The 12,480-nt window shown below is 36.9% G+C and overlaps 1 protein-coding gene across 1 annotated transcript in view; it reads left to right on the top strand.

Moving 5' to 3' along the window:
- The window catches only part of GPR137C (G protein-coupled receptor 137C), a 63,119-nt gene that overhangs the window by 41,250 nt on the left and 9,389 nt on the right, over positions 1 to 12,480 (top strand). The gene's annotated exons all lie outside the window — the stretch shown is intronic.

The following is a 12,480-nucleotide window of genomic DNA, read 5'->3' as shown; positions in this document are numbered from 1 at the left end:
AAATCCTTTTTTTCTCTGGTTACTGTGTTGTCAGTGGCAATTATGTGGCTCATCAATCATAGATGACCTTGTGATATCCATTTTTGGTTCTGACTCTACTTCTGATTTCTTCTTAATTTTTTGTCACCATCTCCCTCATTCCCCACCACACACACACATTCCTATGTTCATTTTGTGTGTGTGTGTGTGTGTGTGTGTATCTATAATTACTTCAGATTCTCTTTTGCAGTGTGGGTGATATAAATAAAAAATTGGATTGGATATATTTTTGGATATGTTTATATCTTTTTTAGGTATATCAATTTTTTTAAATTAATTTGTAAAGACCTTATTGAGAGACTGTGTATCATAGTGATTAAGAGTTGGAAACTTGGGATCAGAGAGATAAGGATGTAAATCTCATCTCTCCTTATTGGCTGTGTGACATTAGACAAATAGCAACATCTCTAAGCTTCACTCTCCTGATCTATAAAATGGAAATAATGATAGTGTTGATCTCATAGGTTGTTATGAGGATAAAAGTAGTATCTACCTTATAACATTGTTATGAAAATGCATATGAAGTGCTTAGTATAATGCCTAGCACTTGGAAAATGCTTATAAATGTTAGCTATTATGATCTTTTTTTAAAATATATTTTTATTGATTTTGGAGAGGAAGGGAGAGGGAGAGAGAGGTAGAAACAATAGTGATGAGAGAGAATCATTGATCTGCTGCCTCCTGTACACCCCCTGCTGGGGATCAAGCCTGCAACCCAGGCATGTGCCCTGACCTGGGAATCAAATCAGTGATCTCTTGCTTCCTGGGTTGACACACACCCAACTGGGCTAGCTAATATGATCTTAATATTTACTTGGGGATGGTAATGTAGCTTCGGGAAGTTGTTGAATACCTGAAATTGTTGGCAAAATTTATCTGGAGAGAAGTTCTATATATATAATCAAATTCTCAAAAGAAACAGTGATCAAAAAAGACTAAGAATCACTGAAGCCCAGTGATTTATCTTTTAAATATTTTAATTTTACTTGATTCTACCTTATTTATATACCATTCCACCCAGACATTGATAAAGGTTGATGTCTCTGACACATAACATTTCATCTAATATTTAAGTTTTTCTTAGAAATTTTTGAAACAAATATTGTGGATCTTATATAATGGCCTTTTTAATTATAGGTATTTTTGTCCTAAAATCTGTATTACTATAATCTTCATTTTATTTGCATGGGTATAATAGACAATACTTTTTATCTATTGTTAACATTTCAAGTGTGTCTCATTAACTTAGACAAAATATTATAGAGTTTGGGTTTTTTTTTACAAACTCTTTATAGGGTAAACAAATGGAATATATATATATATAGACATGATTATTTGTTAGAGCTGCTCTTTTTCTCCCATTAGTTTTTTATTGGTGTTTGCTTTCATTCATTTGTATGATTTCTTGGTACATTTGAATTTATTTACTTATTGGAATTGTAATATAACTTTTAACATTAAAATGCATACTGATAAAAATGTTTATCCTGATATTCATATGTATTTCAGAAAAAAATAAGAATATTTATAAGAATACTAGAGGCCCAGAGCACGAAATTCGTGCACGGGTAGGGTCCCTAGGCCTGGCCTGCAATCAGGGCCAATCTTTCCTGGCAACTGGCCCCAGCTCCCGCGTCCACTGCCACTCACCCCCACCGCCACCCACCCCTGGTTCCCAGTTCCCCATTGGGCAATCGGAGCTTGCCACTGCTGGGAGGGACTGAGACATTGCCTAGCAGACCCTGGTCAGGTCATCGGGGCCTGCGAGCTGGGGGCAGTTTCTGCGTTGAGCATCTGCCCCCTGGTGGTCAGTGCACACCATAGCCGACCGGTCGTTATGCCAGTGGTCAATTTGCATATTATACTTTTATATATATAGATAGATAGAAGACATCTTTTTTTAAATAGCACTATTACAGGTGTCACCTTCTCCCTCCCCTCCAAGACATCTATTTTTTAATGGAAAAGTAATTTATCAGCACAAAAGGTTTACACTGATGGTAGGTGCTTATCTATATAATAAAAGCCCAGCGACCATTACAGTGGAATGACCAGAAAGACTGGTCGCTATGACACGCACTGACCACCAGGGTACAGACGCTCAACACAGGAGCTGCCCCCTGGTGGTCAGTGCGCTCCCACCGTGAGAGTACCGCTCAGCCAGAAGCCGGGCCCACAGCGGGAGCCTCCCCCGCCTCCGCAGCAGCGCTAAGGAGTGGTGAGCCAAGTAGTAAGGAGTGAGCAGGTGGCCGGTAAGGAGTGGCAAGCCAAGCAGTAAGGAGCGAGCAGGTGGGCAGTTAGGAGTGAGGAGTCCCAGATTGCAAGAGGGCGCAGGCTGGGCTAAGGGCACCCCCTCCACCCCCGCACATATTTTGTGCTTCGGGCCCCTAGTTTATATATATAAAAGCCTAAGTGACTGTTGTGACCAGAATGACTGGTTGGCCAGTTGCTATGATGTGCACTGACCACCAGGGGGCAGATGCTCAATGCAGGAGCTGCCCCCTGGTGGTCAGTGTGCTCCCACAGCCAACCTCCTGCAGCCGGCCAACCTCCCACGCCCCCTCCCCCTGGCTGGCCAACCTCCCACGGCCTCTCCCCCCGCAGCGGGCTGGCCCGCCCAACCGGCTGGCCAACCTCCAGTTCCCTCCCTCCTGCTGGCCAGTCCCCCCCATAGGCTCCAATTGGGGGGCCGGCCAGCCTACCTCCTGGGGTCCCTCCTCTCGGCCGGCCAGACCCCTGATAGGCCTCAATCACCAGCCAGGCCGAGGGACCCCACCTGTGCACGAATTCATGCACTGGGCCTCTAGTTTCTTATAATGGCAAGTTGGGACTATCTGTTTGAAAGACCACTCAAAACAGATGGGAATAAAAATTAAGCTTTTAGGCTTATATCTCTGATCAGGGACATGTATAATTTTATATCTGGATAAGAATGTAAAATAATTATTGTGTGATGCTCAAAATCAGCTTGTCTCCCAGCCCAGCCAGCCATTTGCAAATAACGCATTTTCTCCCTCTCTCTCCTGAATTCCTAACAGTTTTAATTACTACAGAAACCTTTCTGCCCTATGTTCACTCAACCCTTGATCCATATTAATTAATCTGTTGAGATGAGAGGCAGCAACAGCATCTTGCAGAGACACAGTAATATTCCACTAAATTATATTTCTGATCTTTCACACAGACCAGCAGATCCTGTAAGACTAAAGCAGTTGTTTATAGTAACATAGGCCATAATTAAAGAAACAAGATAAAATACTATTAGTGCTTCTCTTCCACTATCCTGAAATATGACTTAACCAGAATTTGGGGAGGATGGTGGTGGAGAAATAGGTATGATTGCCACTTTTCTAATACTGTGTTCTTTCTTGAGTTACTTGGATTTACTTTATCCATCTTGAACTGTGGCACTTCTTTAGTTTGTTGCCTTTGTTACTTCAGTTCTTATATCCCAAGTCTTATTTCCTATTCTGTTGCTGGCCCTATTTGAAAAATCTTTTACACCTTGGGTTTATAACTTTTATCTGCTCCTAAGTTCAGTAGCTTTCCCCTTATACTCTAGACTCTTTTACTAGACCACTTGGCATTTTCAGTTTCTTTTTTCTTTCTTTTCCTTTTTAAAAAAATATTTTGGTTTCAGAGAGGAAGGAAGAGGGCGAGAGAGATAGAAACATCAATGATGAGAACTAATCATTAATCAGCTGCCTCGTGCACAACCCCACTGGAGATCAAGCCTGCAACGTGGGCATGTGCCCCGACTAGGTTTCAAACCTCCTGGTTCATAGGTCAATGCTCAACCACTGAACCCCGCCAGTTGGGCAGATTTTTTTTTGTTTTTCCATGTCCGGAAGTTTCACTCAATAATAGCCATCTACTTACTCCGTAATGATAAGGCCCTAGGAGCCAGAGTGCAAATTTCATTGTGTTTTAGCAGCATGAATCTATTTTTTAAACTGTTTAGGCCATATAATTGTCAAGTTACATTTTTAAATTTACTATTTGAGATTAGTACTTTGTTTTCTTATTTTAATACTTAGTTTGGCATTTTAATTTCAAAATAGAAATAACATTTGTGACATGGCTTCAAAAAATATGTGCCGGGGTCTGCTTCTGATAATGACTGAGTAGCTTCTATTGGACCAACCTTCCACAGATAGCATAAATTCTGGACAAAATATAACAGCACTGAAGGCACTGGAGAGCAACCACTTAGAAGAAGATGACACTGAGTGAATTTCCTGTTTTTTACAGCTTCTAGGCTGAGGGAAGGTCCCATCCATGGGGCAGCCAAAACCTGAAGAGTAACCTGCTGTTTTATTTGCTTGAAGAATTCAGAAGACAAAATTCAAGTAACTACCACAGATGGAAAGTGAGTGGGAAATCTCAGGAAGAAGAAAGCCAGACAGAGGAAACCCCAAATTCTGATTACAAACTATGCCAAATTTTTATCTGATACCTGAACTCCACATGTGCAGGACAGACTCCAAGCAGCACAGTTAAGGATAAAGAAATTAAACTGATATTTCAGCTGCTATCCATGCTTGGGAGACAGTCTGGGATTTGATTCTATCCAAGTTATTTGCCGAAAAGACAGAGAGAGAGAGTGGCGGGGGGGCGGGGGGGAGAGAGGAAAAACTCAATACTTTTCTAAGCAAGAGAACTGAACCCATGTTTCTAAAACATGTTACTCACAGTGTCCAGAACATGGTCCAATGTTACTAGATATCTGAAGAAACAGAAAAAATTTAATTCATATTCAAGAGCAAAAAGAAAAACTCAAAAGCAATTATTGGAAGCAATCTTGCCCAGATAACCTAGATGTTAGATATATCAGATTAAGTTTTTATAATATGCTCAAGGATGTAAAGGAAAATATACTTGGATGAATAAATAAATAGGACATCTCAAGAAATAGGGAAACTGAAAAAACACACAAATTTTAGAATTAAAAATACACTATTTAAAATGAAAAAGTCACTACTTGTGCTTAACAGCAGATTGGAGATGAAAGAAGAGTCAGTGAACTTAACTCAGTAGAAATAATTCAATCTGAAGAACAGAGAAGGTTGTGGGGGGAAGATGATAATATAATGAACAGAGTCTCAGGGCCTAAGCATGTAGTATAATTATAATACCCAAAGAAAAAGAGGGGTAAAGTGAGGTTGGAAAAAATATTTGAAGGATAATGACCTAAACTTTCCAGTTTTGATGAAAGACAGAAATGTACATTTTCATGTAGCTCAACAACCCCAATCAGGATAAATACAAAGATAATCTATCCTAGGTTCTGGATAGTCAAAGTGCTTAAAACCAAAAATAAAAGAAAATCTTGAGAGCAAAGAAAAATGACCCATACATAAGAAAACATTGACTCAAATGATCACTCATTTCTCATCAGAAATAATGGAGGCCAGAAGACATGGAAACAAATCTTTAAAATGCTGAAAGAAAAATGTCAACTCTGAAATCTATATTCAGTGAAAAATATTATTAAAGAATGATGAAGAAATAAAAATGTCTTCTGATAAAAGAAAACTAAGAGAGCTGGTTACCTCAGACCTGTACTACAAGAAATGCTCAGAAAATTCTGCAGACGGAAGGGAAGTAAAAGCAGCTTGAATTTCAGCTCTTCAGGAAGGAATGAAGAACACAGGAAATAGTTAATATGTGGGTAAATATAATTTCTTAATTTCTTTAAAATAAATATAACTGTACAAAGCAAAAATTATAACGTCATCTGAGGCATACATATGTGGATATGGCATATAATTCTCTATAATATTTAACAACTATTATATAAAGGATGGGGCTAAATGGATCTATATGGTTGCAAAGTTCTTATATTTTATTTCAAGTGGCATAATATTAACTATTACTTATACTGAAAAGTTAAGGATATATATTATAATCCCTAGAGCAGTGATTCTCAAAGTTTTTGGTCACAAAACCCCATTACACTACTAAGAATTATTAAGGACCCCAAAGAGCTTTTGTTTACATAGATTGAATCTACCTGCGTATACATTATTAGAACTAAAATTTGAGAAATTCTAAAAATATTTGTTAATTTAGAGTATCAATAATAAATCCATTGTATGCTAACATGAATAATGTTTTTTATGAAAAATAATTCTATTTTCCAAAGCAAAAATAAACTGGTGAGAAGATGGACATTGTTTTACATTTGCAAATCCCTTTAATGTCTGGCAATAGAAGACAGCTGGATTTTCATGTCATTTGTGCTCAATCTGTTGTGATATGTTGTTTAGGTTGAAGTATATAAAGAAAATCTTTCCTCACACATACTAGTACATGTAGTGGGAAAATGGAGAATTTTAATAGCCTTTTCAGATAATTGTGGATATTCTTCTTTAATACACCAAACCTCTGAAGTGGGGTTTTCTTAAAGGTTAGTTGCCACATGGAATCTAAAACAATGTTAGTGAACTTTTTGTACTCTCCATTAGTCTACCTTGCACTTTAAATGATTTTGTAACATCATGCATTGATCATTGGAAAAGAGTGTTCACAGATCTTCAAAATGTTGATTCATTTCATTGAAAATATCCCAAATGACATTTGTTAATATCACTACCTGTCTCATTAGAAGAATGTTTAAGTTTTGGGAAGCTTCCAGTGTTATAGTGGATGCAAGTGCTTACAACTTTTCAAAACTTCTAATTTTCACTTGAAAGTTCATATTTCATCATTGGCAATAAATATTGTCAGATGTTTTCTTTAAAGCGACAGGCTCATTTCATTTATTTTTTTTTAAATGTGTGCCCATGCCTGACTCGGGAGATATCATGATCATGAAGGTGGTTTTCCCAGGGCGAGGCTTATCCATTATACTCCAAATGTGCTGATCCCTTGGATTTCCCCAAATGTGGGAAAGTTGCCTGCATAATTTGTGTGGGGGGGGGGGGCGGGGGGGGGGGGAGATGGACACAGCATTTGTGCTCTCCCCTGAAAAAAAATTAAATAAATAAATAAAAATGTGTCCCCAATAACCAAGTCTGAATAACCACTATTTATTGGCCATAGTAAAACATGGTGTTCCATGAAAAACAGTGGCTAGTTCAGCTTGTAAGTCAGTCATCTAAGTGCTTTTCTTCCAGTTTACTTCAGTATGTAGCAGAATTGTTTTAAGTGCACATTTCATCTCATCACAGAGTATTAAATAAAGACACTCTAGGGTCGATATTTAATAATATTTTTAAAGATATTTTTATTGATTTCAGAGAGGAAGGGAGAGGGAGAGAGAGAGAGAAACATCAATGATAAGAGAGAATCATCACTTGGCTGCCTCCTGCACGTGCCTGCAACCCAGGCATGTGCCCTTGACTGGAATCAAACCCGGACCCTTCAGTCTGCAGGCTGACACTCTATCCATTGAGCCAAACCGACTAGGGCAATAAATATTTTTCCATCACCCTGGCTGGTGTGGCTCAGCTGGTTGGAGCGTCATCTTGTACACCAGAATTGGAGGTGGGTTTAATTCCTGGTCAGCACATTCCCAGGTTGCGGGTTCGATCCATGGCCCAGCACACATGGGAGGCAGCCGATCTCTCTCTCTCTCCCCCTTCCTATATATATGGTGTCCCCAAAAAAGTATACACACTTTAATAGCTGATAGGTGTTAAATTAAGATGAAATGCATTTAATTTTTTTTTAATATATTTTATTCATTTTTTACAGAGAGGGCGGGAGAGGGATAGAGAGCTAGAAACATCAATGAGAGAGAAACATCGGTCAGCTGCCTCTTGCACACCTCCTACTGGGGATGTGCCCACAACCAAGGTACATGCCCTTGACTGGAATCGAACCTGTGACCTTTCAGTCCGCAGGCTGACGCTCTATCCACTGAGCCAAACCAGTTAGGGCAAGATGAAATGCATTTTAATAAACACTACCTTTATAATTATTCAATGTGTATGTGTACATTTTGGGGACACTGTCTAATTAAACACAAACGTATTTTTAAAATATATTTTCACATCAAGTATATTCTTAAGTGAAATTGACTTTCTTTTCTAACTGGAAATGCATAGTAGTGAGGAATACAATACAGTATGGTTTTCTGTCTGCCTGTATATACATTATTAGAACTGATTTGTGCTTAGGTCCAGAACTTTTACCCACCATTGCTTTTGTACCATTAGTGAAAATATTAACACAGTTGGCCCAGGATAAACAAGCAGAGGAATTTTCAAAACTTTGAATATACCGCTTGTATTTATCAGGCATTGACATAAAAGAGTATCTTCTTGAATGATTAGTTGGTACTGACAGCAGGTGAATACAAATAAAATTAGTACTGCTACATCCGATTCACTTATGTTTTCAATTAAATTTTTAAATCAGTAAATGTCTGTATTATTGGAAGTTGGCAATGCCATAATTTCTTTTATGGACTTTACATCCAGTAGGCATTCGTTCAGCAATGTCAACCACATAAGGCTTTCCTGGTCTCTCAGCTATTGTGGGTACTTTACCAGCCAATGCAGTATAATAATAGCCTGTGAAATGCTTGAATGGTTTTTTCATTTCCACCTTGGAAAATTATAAAAACAGTTTTTGGTATTTAAAGTTATCAGCATACCTGCATTTAAAATTTCAATTCCTTTTGCTTTACATTCTGAATAATTAGTCTCAAAATAATGCTTGGACTATAATGCTACTCAAAAATGTTCTATTGCAGAAGACACAATAAGGCAAAGTATTTACATTTATAAAATCTATTGAAAGATTTTTTGTTTTTTAATCCTCACCTGAGAATATGCTTTTACTCATTTAGAGAGAGAGAGAGAGAGAGAGAGAGAGAGAGAGAGAAAGAGAGAAACATCTATATGAGAAAGAAACATCAATTGGTTGCCTCCTATACACTGCTTGATGGGGGATTGAACCTCAACCTAAGTATGTGTCCTGACAGGGAATCAAACCCTCAAGAACAGGATGATGCTCTAACCAACTGAGCTATCCAGACAAGACCAAAGATAGTTTTTTTGACATTTTATTTGAGAAAACAAAACTATTTCACCCAATTCCTTTGAGGGAGATTCTTTGTTGAGTCAGAGAATTCTAACTTTCATCTTTCTCAGCATCTTAGAGGTAAACAGGAATGCTGTGTGTTGAGAAAGATATACTTTTATTGTGCTAAAATATACAAAGCATAAAATTTACCACTTTAACTATTTTTAAGTGTTCAGTTCAGTGGCATTAAGTACATTCACATTGTTGTGCAACCATCACAACTGTTCATCTCCAGTACATTTTCATCATCCCATACTGAAACTCTGTATCCACTAAACAATAACTCCCTACTCCTAAGTAATAATAAATTCTTAAATATGAAAAGTTTTCTTTTACAGTAAAGTATGATTAATATGTAAAATAGTTCAATATCAAATTAAGATTTTTAAAAGTTTTTGGAAAAAAATTATTTTAAAACCACAGTACCCATTCTTGTTGTGTTTCCATGTGAGTTACAAGGAAGATTTCAAAATACAACTCAATAATAAATAAATAAACAATTTAGAAGTGGTGGAAGCTATAAATAGGTTCTTCACAAAGAATCTAGAAAAATGGCCAATAAGCACAATATCATTAGTCATCGAGGAAATGCAAATTAAAACCAAAATGATACATTACACATCCACCAGCATGGCTAAAAATAAAAAGATTGACAACCCAAAATGCTAAAGTGTGGAGCAACTGGAACTCTAATACTTTGTTGGAAGTGTTAAATTGCACATCCATTTGGGGAAAGATCTGGCAGTTTCTTATACAGTTGAATTTATACATACCATATGACCCAGCAATTTCACTTTTTGGTATTTTTTTAAGTGAAAGCATATGTCCACAAAAAAGCTTTGTATAAGAATGTTCATAGATTTTGTCCATCAACATAAAAATGAACTGTCTTACAAACAAACTCACATAATTATACAATGGAATTAGTGGAACTAGCTGTGCTGGTTTGCCCTGGACTGAGAAGTTTTCTGGGGTGTGGGACTTGCAGTGCTAATGCTACGAAACTCTTGAGCAAACCAGCAATACTGGTACAAAGACCTAACTACCCACCTCAGCAATACAAAGACCTAACTACTGATACATCCAGCAACATGGATGAATTTCAAAACATTATGCTAAATGAATGAAACCTATCAAATAGTTCATTTTTTATAAGTTCATTTATAAGAAGTTCTAGAGTAGGCAAAACTATTTGTGGTAAAAACAAAATAGTTGGGGAGAGGGGTGTAAGGAACCTTTGTATAATGTAATGTTCTCTATTTTGGTAGAGATTTGGGTTACACAGGTGCACAAATGGTCAGTTGAGGTTTCTGTCTATTCCGCATTTTAAAGACACCTGTAAACAAATATTGAACTCTAGTTAGTGATATGCATACTGAACTGTTAATGATATGCACACTAGAGTGAGATGTAACTCTTCTTTATTTGTCAAGAATGGAATTTTTTTAAAAAAAAATAGTGTAGAAATGTCAGAGATGGAAGAAGGGATAATTATTTTTTGAGGATTGCTCCTGAATAGAATTGTTTGTTATGACTGTTCATTTAGGAAGGTTTTCTTTAACTTTTCACAACACTTTCCATGTGGTCCTTATTTTTTGTTTTGTAATTCTGTATTTTGCAGGAAGAAGCTTTAAGCTGCTTTCATTGTTATATGTATGTAATTTGGCTGCAATTTTGTTTATCAATTGCTTTGGTATTACTGATTCTTTGCTCTTTCTCACAATCTTTTTTTAAAGATTTTTATAGCATTTACATCTATAAGCAGGCTTCATATTATAAGATGTCTTTCTATTTCTTAAAGCACTGACTATGTAAATGTACTTGTGGTTATTTTAAAGAATGGTAATGCTTAGAACATTCTAACTTTTCTTGCTACCTAACTTTTCTTTAATAATATAGTACTTTAAAATTTAGATCTGGATTGGTTTTAGGTTAGCTGTTTTATTAACTTTTTTTGATTCACAAAAATAAAATGTACATTGTAAAAAATTTTAGCCTTGATTTTTAAAAAATGTAATATTGCTAGGGTTTTATTTCTTTTCACACATACTTTTTGGTATGGTAGTGGGTTAGCTTAGAGAAGGTACTCAGTTACTATCCAAAAATCTTTTAAGATACCTTTCATCTTTTATTTTTATTTTTTTTAAATATATTTTATTGATATTTTTACAGAGAGGAAGGGAGAGGGATAGAGAGCTAGAAACATCGATGAGAGAGAAACATCGATCAGCTGCCTCCTGCACACCTCCCACTGGGGATGTGCCCGCAACCAAGGTACATGCCCTCGACCGGAATCGAACCCGGGACCCTTCAGTCCGCAGGCCGACGCTCTATCCACTGAGCCAAACCGGTTTCGGCTACCTTTCATCTTTTAGTTCTCTTTCTTATATACCTCTAAAATGTAATGTTCTTATAAGGAAGTCATTTATAATAATGGTTCTCAATCCTACCAAACCCAGTGTAATCCTACCAAATCTTCTAATCACATTTTTTAAAAATATGTTTTTATTGATTTCAGAGAGGAAGGGAGAGGGAGATAGAAACATCAATGATGAGAGAGAATCATTGATCCGCTGTCTTCTGTATGCCCCCTGCTGGGGGCATGTGCCCTTGGCCGGAATCAAACCCAGGACCCTTCAGTCTCCAGGCCAACGCTCTATCCATTGAGCCTAACCAGCAAGGGCTCTAATCACATTTTTAATATCCTGTTTCTATCCTGAAATTAAGATTGTTTAACCTACCTACACACATAACTTCAAAAATTCAATGTAATTACCATAATTGTAATAGAAAGGGAAATATAAGTAACAAATATTTCAATATGTAAATTTTGGGGCATAGTGTAGTAAGTACTCAGATGCTTATATCTATGCATAGAAACTGTGCATGGGACCACTATAGATGCAGACTGTTACAGGTGTGTTGCATTGGTGTCTTACGTACCTCAAGCAGTACTGCTGCAGTTTCATAATTTTCTGAAATATTTGACCATTCTTGACAAAGTTCTGAACAAAACACAAATTTCCCTTAATTTACATGATATATGTATTTCTCGAAATGTTGGCATCTATTTAAAATTGTACAAACATAAACTTTGTTTATATGTATAACAGAATTCGGTTTGGGGTCAGATCATTATAAACAGGCTTTTCATCTTCGTGAATGTCGAGGAGGACATTGGAAAGTATGAAAGTCAGAGAAGAATTCTCTAGTGTGGAGAACTTTCCTACAAATTGCGAATCATATAGCATCCGTGGTCCTTTGGCTCTAAATGCCATTATTGCCCCTTAATCATTGTGACAATCAAAACACAAACTTCCAAAACAATATATTAGGTGGTGTTATTTTTTTTGCAGAGGATCTCTTTGGCAATTGTGTCACTTTCCAGAATAATGTTTTTAATGCATA

The sequence above is a fragment of the Plecotus auritus genome (genome assembly GCF_963455305.1).
Source record: "Plecotus auritus genome assembly, chromosome: 1".
Classification (NCBI taxonomy): Eukaryota; Metazoa; Chordata; class Mammalia; order Chiroptera; family Vespertilionidae; genus Plecotus; species Plecotus auritus.
The sequence above is the reverse complement of the archived record's forward strand: the minus strand, read 5'-3'. Positions and strand labels throughout refer to the sequence as shown.